At 41.6% G+C, this 7715-nt stretch overlaps 1 long non-coding RNA gene across 1 annotated transcript in view; it reads right to left on the bottom strand.

The window, feature by feature from the left end:
• Nucleotides 1-7715, bottom strand: part of LOC112550108 — a 13819-nt gene that overhangs the window by 3140 nt on the left and 2964 nt on the right. The window contains exon 2 of the long non-coding RNA XR_003093778.1: nt 1773-1842. This is a non-coding gene — a long non-coding RNA (uncharacterized LOC112550108). The remainder of the gene's footprint in view (nt 1-1772; nt 1843-7715) is intronic.

Raw genomic sequence — 7715 nt, 5'->3', positions numbered from 1 at the left:
ATGACTCTCTGGGTGCGACCCTCTAGCCAATTTGCCACCCACTGTACTGTGTAGTCATCCAAGTCACAGCCTCTTAACTTGTTCACCAGTATGGGGTGGGATACCGTATCGAAGGCCTTCCTGAAGTCTAAGTATACGACATCCACCCCTCCTCCTGTGTCCAGGCATTTCATAACCTGGTCATAAAAAGAAAGTAGATTGGTCAGGCACGATCTGCCTGCCATGAACCCGTGCTGGTTTCCCCTCAGCATAATTTGTCCTGCCGGGCTCTCACAAATGTGAGCCTTGATAATTTTTTCAAAGACTTTGCCAAGGATGGAGGTGAGACTGACTGGCCTATAGTTGCCCGGGTCCTCCTTCCTCCCCTTTTTGAAAATGGGGACCACGTTGGCCCTTTTCCAGTCCTCCGGGACTTGGCCCGTGCGCCATGAGCTTTCAAATATTCCCGCCAGTGGCTCTGCAATGATGTCGGCCAGTGCCTTCAGTACCCTCGGATGGAGCTCATCCGGGCCTGCCGACTTAAAGGCATCCAGTTCTTCCAAATGACTCTGCACCATCTCAGGGTCTACGCATGGTAGTCTGACGCCTTGCTGCTGCCTCTCTACAACCCCAGTGAGAGACTTGTCCCTAGAGACTTGTCCTATTCTAGGGTGCTGAAGGGTATGTTTTATACCACCCCAGTATGGCTCTAGGGAACATCATACAAATACTTTGGGCCTTCTTTATGAAAACTGCCAAATGAACCCAAGTAGCATAGTTGGCTTAGTGTAGCACTGGGCACACATCAAGAAGCTCTCCTGAGAGGCAGGATTTCTCACTACAATACTTCCTCTTTAGGAGGTAATGTGCACAAAATGGGCATGACATGCCCCAACACAGCACTCCCTGATGCTGCTGTTATAATGCTTTAACTCTCCCTATGCTTTGTTGAAGCCTAGATGCCTAACACTGGATTATCAATCCCAGTTTGGGGGAGCCATGTACCTAAACATTAGTTGCTATTGTATGTAATTTTGGGCCATCTAAGTATTTCATTGGATCTAGTCCAGAAAATAATGGTGACACAAGTAGGTCCAGATCCTGTAAACAGCTAATCATATATAGAATTTTGAGCATGTGAGAAGTCCTTTTGAAATCAATTGGTGTATCTATATGTGACATCTACTGTGGAGCAGACTAATTAGCTCTGCAGTAAAACATTAGGGTCTGCAGATGCAGTGCTATTAGGATGGAGTAAATTAATAACTCCACCATAGAATAGCACTGCCAGACACAAGTACTTTCCTATGGTGGAGTTTATTCCACTGCAACACATGTGTAGATGCAACATGTGTAGACAGGGCTAGCTGCAGCATGAGGGTACTTCAGTGCAGGGGCTGCCTGTCAGCTAGCCCCACACTGAAGCACCCTCATGCCTCAGTCAGCACCTCCGCAGCACAGTGGGCCAGGGTGGAGCAGCCCCAGGCTGGCAGGTTGGCCCCCAGGACCCCCTGCCAGCCAGGGCTTCTCCGCCCAGGCTCAACATGCTGCAGTCCCAGGCACACACATAAATGCTGTGCCTGGGAGCAATAAACTCCTGCATGAAGTACGCTGGAGTTTTTTCAGTCACCTTAATAGCACATGTAGATGTGCCAAATGGGATTATTTTAATGAGTAAAATCCAATACACATGCTTAAATATTTCCTGCACCTGCTAAAATCTTTCCTGGGAGTTTATTGTCTTTTTCTACTTGCAAAATGGTTATGTAAAGAATTCTCTTGCATTTACTTACCATTCAGAATTATTCAGTGATTTTTTTTTTCAGGTTTTCCCTCCATGGATTGATTGTGAATGGTTTGTTTCTGTATGTGTATATATAGGGGAAAAGGAAGATTACAAATTATAATGAATTATGACTTTCTACTCCAGTTTTTCACTCAGTGACAAAAGAATGTATTTGCAGTTTATCAATCCCATCCCTTTCTTACCACACACACATTCAAATATGGGTGTGAATATACATGTGTGGATCTAGGATTTTGAAAAGGGTACAGGTGCAGGTGGTGTGGTGTGGTGCATCACAATAACACAATACACATTTTTCTCAAAGAAACTCAAGGCTTTAGTAATTTGCTAGGGGCCTAGGGCTATTTTATTCAATTTACGATGAAAGTAAAAACAAATATAACTTTATAGGAATGTGCATTGGTTTGCTATTGCTTATAATATATATAAAACACAACAAACTAGATAAAAACATAATCAAAAGATGTTTTTCCTTTAGTCGTATTGACATTAGAATTAAATGTACATCTCTTTCAGTTTCATAAAACAAATTTAAACCTGTTTGAGCATCTCTGATGTGCATCCAATGCTTCACTTGAAGTTATTTTCACACCTGAATTGACATTTACTTGAGTCAAGTTTCCACACCTAAGTTGATGCTTTTAGCAAGAGTTAAAAACATCCTGCAGGGCTGTGAAACAGGAGTTGCATTAAAAGGAGCAGCTAATATCAGAAGGGCAGAAGAAAGAGTTGCTTGATTAGTGGAACATCAAAACTATTAAAACAAGAGAGAGGGTCATTAACACCTCTCCTGTCGGACAAAGAGTGTAGAAGGAATTGGGTAGATTACAGTGAGCCATGAAATCAAATGATTCCCTCGTTGCCTGAAAGAAATGCTGTTGCCATTGCTAGCAATTGGTTTTAAACTTTGGGTGGATCAGGAGTCAAAAAGCTGTACAACTGCATCCCTCTGCCCCTGCCCCTGTGTACACACTGATCACATTCTTATTTCTGTCTAAATCTCTTAATTTAAAACAGTGGGTTTATTTACAGCTTGTATCACCCTGAACTGTACTGGGGAGCTAAGGGTTGTATTACCATAGCAGAGGTGCCTAATGATTTTGTCTTTGCATGACATTTAAATCTCTGGGGAAACATGAATAGAGATTTCCCTTGTACAACCATACGAACAAGTTTAGCCAGCACTTACTCCAATATGTCAACATAGGAGGGAGGAATCATGATCATACTCTTGCTTCACTCACCCTTATTACAAATAGCACTTCTGATAGTGCTAGCCATAGCCAGCTACCTCTGCAGTGCCTGGAGCCATCCAGACTATGCTTTGCACCAGGACAAATGCACAAAATGGAGAATGGAAGAGCTCCCAACACATCTCTTCTGCTTCATGTATTCCCAACCAGAGGAACATGAAGCTAAGCCCAGAACATCAGGATGATTCCCTTCTTGTTGCCTTAACACAATTCCTGAATACATTTTAATGAAAAAGGCTTTTTCCCAGCATGCAGCCTTAAATTTGATTTTCAACACTTAGTTCACAGCTTAATCCAAAATCTTAAGTGTAAATCCTGACAGTAGATCACATCAGTTAATAATATAATAGTGGGCCTTCGGATTTACACTTCTTTCCTTAGTTGTAATGAATTATTTTCTTTTTAAGATTAATACATTCTTCCCAGAATCAGCCTAGGAAAAAACTGGGTTGGAGTTCTTTTTGGATTCTGAATTTCTTTGACCCATTATCTTTTAATTGTGGCTCACTTTGGTACTTTTGAAGAGTGATGATTTTAATGAGCTTTATCATAAGAGATCTAGATTTGTAGTTTTGTAATTTCAGTGCATCCTGTGGGAGGCTGAGCTCCTTCTGCTTCCACTGATTTCAAAGGGAACCAAAAGCACTCAAAACCTTACAGAATTCAACTCTACCTTTTCAAAATAGTGCAGCATAATAGAGTTCCCTTCTCCGCACACCCTTTACTGGGAAGGCCTTTCATTCTTACGTGAAGGGTGGGAGGAGTAAAGATTACAAGAATTTTTATTGCTGAGACCAACCCAACCCATGTATGAACAGCTGGTTTTGAAATACATCATAGAAACTGATTCACGCACACAATAGGTTCAGGAAAGGTTACAAAGAGTTTCTAAATTGGCTTTCAAGGTGGATGTTGTGTGGAAACTGAGACCAAGGAAAGACACTGGATTTAACAAACTGAAACAGTTTTTTATTAGATTTAACTACCCCTTTTGCTTAGTACCTTCTATGTTATTATGTTGTTTCTGATTGAGTTATTAGGTTGTTTTTGATTAAGTTTTTAGGAAAGGTCAGGAGGAAGATGGTAATTTTGAGTTGCATCTAAAAGCAGATGGCAACATCTTTATTCTCAGCCCTTGAAGATGCAGAGGGCACATGGGAATAGGACAGAAGACTGACCCATGGGAAGAGAACAATTTCCCTTCATCCTCAATCTTACAGTTCATCTTCTCAGGAATCCATGTAGATTAAGACTCTATCAACCATTGAGAAGAAACAACCATCTTTAGACATGGAAACCTATTTTACAAGCTTGTTCAGAGGCAGCTGTTGCTAGAAGTCATGTACTTCAAAGAAAAAAGGGGTGAGTACCAGCAGGCACGGGTGACAGGCAGTGCTGCAGCACAGCTCTGCATAAATTTCCCAGCTTCATTTGGACCCAGAGAAATCCATTCAGATTTTAAAAGGTCCCTGGGATTTGTATCTTTTCTTTATTCTGCTGGTAAACAAGAATTCTGCTGCCCACTCTGATAGAAAGGTTTGGGAGTGGAATCCATTAGGAGAACTTCCCTGGGTTTTTTTTCTCCCTATTTCCAACCAAAAATAGATCCTTCAGAAAGAGTTAATCAGGCCTCAAGGGCAGCAGAATGAAGCCTCTCTGTCTCCTTTCCCCCTTCCCTTTACTCACTATATATTCTTTAAACATTTCTTCACTTCCTTTCTCCCTCCATCTTTTTATTCCCTTCATTTTTCCATTTCACCTTCATTTCTACTTGTCATCTTGCATCTCCTCTGTTCATTCTCCCTTCCTTCACTGTTTGAGGTACATTAATATACATTTCATACATTTGGCAAAACAAAGAAACAGAACTTGTGGTAAGGGAGTGGGAGATGGGGGAAGAGCATATTTTAACAACCCTTGTGGCATCAGGACATTGACTTCTGTTGTTCCCCTGCTTTACTTGTGGCAGATTAGGGTGCTATACGCTGTGGTTGTATGATAGGGTTGACTGTACAGTTTTATGGAATAGTTTGCATAGGGAGTATCCTGCCTCAGGCAAGGGGCTAGATTAGGTCAGGGGTGTCAAACATAAAACCTGTGGGCTGGATCTGGTCCACGGACTCTCTCTTCTTCCCCTTCCCAGCTCAGATTCCAGAGTGGCTGCAATAGGCAGTGCGTGAAGTGCAGTCCAACTAGAGCAGTAGCTGTGCTGCATGTGGCCAGACTGCACCACACATGGTGCTCACTCCGGAACATGCATCACATGGCGCCTACGCCAGCCAGTCCAGGACCTGCACTACTTGTGGTGTTTGTAGGTGCCATATGCCTTACAGGTCCTGGACTGGCTGAAGTGGATGTCATGTACAGCCCAGTCTTGGATCTGTGGGGGAGGCTACTGTGTATGCATAGCAGCTGCTGCTCTGGTCAAAGTGTGCCTGTTCCAGCTATTCTGGGATCTGTACTGCAAGCATGGATCCTAGACTGGCTGGAGTAGTCACAGGATCAGGTATGCTGGTGGAGGGGCTGGGGAGGTGGGGTGGGGGGAGTTTTCGGGAGGGACCTCTGGAGATGATGTAGTCCCGGGGTGTCGAAATGATCCAGCCCTGTTTGACACCCCTGGACTACATCATCTCCAGAGGTCATGTAGTCCAGTCCTTCCAGTCCTACTTTTCTATAATTCTTTGATTCTAAGAATGAAGAAAAGCAACCAAGCTGCTTCTGCATGATGGACCAGAATTCTGCTGCAGATGGGTGAAGGAATGTTATAGACTGTCCTTATATAACATGCTAATTTTCAGTGTAGCTAATTCACTATGGGAGTTAAAAATATCTGTATCTGACTCTTTTCCTCTTACATTAGTTTTATACCAGTGCTACTTTACAGACTTCAGTACAGTAGCTCCTGATTTACAGCACTCTAACTGAAAGCAAAATGGGACCCTTTGTCTCCAAATTACTCCATGCAGAGAGTTTACACAATAATAAATGGTAAAAGGAAAAAAATCTAATATACTTTGAGAACACAATCTGGAAAAAGAAATAACAAATTGCAATAGAGGGAGATCTGGCACAGAACACTTTCCTCCATCATCTGTGCAAACTAAAATGAATGCACAGACTGAACATTAGTGCTACGTGACTTGGGGGAGAAAATATAGAGGTTAAGAAAGATCTGGGGTGGAAGGATGGATGGTGAGCATGTCCTGAGATCTGAATATACTGGACAGAAATCTCACAAAATAACTTTAATAATATAAGGAGAAAAATTACTCTTTGTCCTGCAGTCTCATATAGAACCTTGGAACATGTTTTTAGGGCATATTCATGGACCAATAAAACATCCCTTGTTGTATCTTAATGCTATAATAAAAGTATCAGCTTATGCATTCTTAGAGAGAAGTATGACCAAATCTTTGAAAACAGAATAAACTGTGTGCAAGTAGTTTAGCTGGAATAAAGTATAGCTGGAGTAGTTTATGAATGCCAACAAATACTTGATCCTTGCAAGCTACTTTAGCATTGCACTATATTCTTACCAGTGCTAATGCACTTTCTACAGTTCTGTGGCAAGAATTCTCCTCCCCGCTCTGAATGTATATATCAATAACAAAAGCCCAGCTTTATTTTTAAAAATTATATTGAAATATTATATAAAATTTCCACTGCAATAGGTATTTCAGTGAGAAAATAATATTTTTGGAGGGGATAATGAAGGCTGATGCATATCAGATTTAAAAAGTAAGACTGGATTCTGCTTGCACAAAAGCAATTGGAAAATTCCTGTATATTTCAATGGGATCAGGGTTCTAAAGTAATTCCGAATCAAATCTCAACCTTAGGTCTGTGTCTCTCTTCCATCCAAATCCTGCCATTTACAATCACTTATCTGTAACAGTACCATTACAATTCCCCTTTCTATATGCCAGTCTTCAGAGAGGCCATAATTTGCAATTAATACTGATTAAAGGTACTCGGTGCTTCTCAAGAAGTGTTGATATGTCTATTATTCCTACAGTACCATCACTGTAGCATACTGTGGTATGTTGATATGAAGGCTGAGATGCTCAAAGGTATTTAGAAGCTTAACTCCCATTGATACTGTTGAGGATTAGAGTCCAAATATACAATTAGGCGAAGCAGTATTTCATCCAAAAGGATAGCACTCTCCAGCTCTCCTCTCTATGATTTTGCCATTGCTTTCTAAGAGGGGATGTTCTCTCCTGTTTCTTTCTTTCTAAGTAAAGAGCTGTCAGCCATTTAATAATCTTCACTGCAAGAAGAAATGCTTGAACAGAGGTATCTTCCATTGTGCCTGAAAGTGTTGAGACAGGCTTATCCTGATCCCCAGGTTCACTCTAGACTGCATCAGCCACAGTGACCGTATTGATCAGAACTGTCAAGGTGGATTGGACAGAGTGAGAGAGAGACTTTAAATTATCTATCTGTCCCACTGGGAACTTGAAAAATTAGCACCAAAATTGTGAAGTGGATACAGAATTGGATGGGAGCCAGTCACTGATGTGATGTGTTCTTTTTTTTGGCCTGCCTTATCTACCAGATGGGGCATTACATGATGGATCAGCTGAATCTTAATCTATGCGATTGTACGGTTGGATAAATGAACTGCAGTAGGCCAGCCTTAGATGACACAGGTAAAGCACACCTGTTAGGGCAAG

Source organism: Alligator sinensis, unplaced genomic scaffold, assembly GCF_000455745.1.
Source record: "Alligator sinensis unplaced genomic scaffold, ASM45574v1 scaffold65_1, whole genome shotgun sequence".
Classification (NCBI taxonomy): Eukaryota; Metazoa; Chordata; order Crocodylia; family Alligatoridae; genus Alligator; species Alligator sinensis.
The sequence above is the reverse complement of the archived record's forward strand: the minus strand, read 5'-3'. Positions and strand labels throughout refer to the sequence as shown.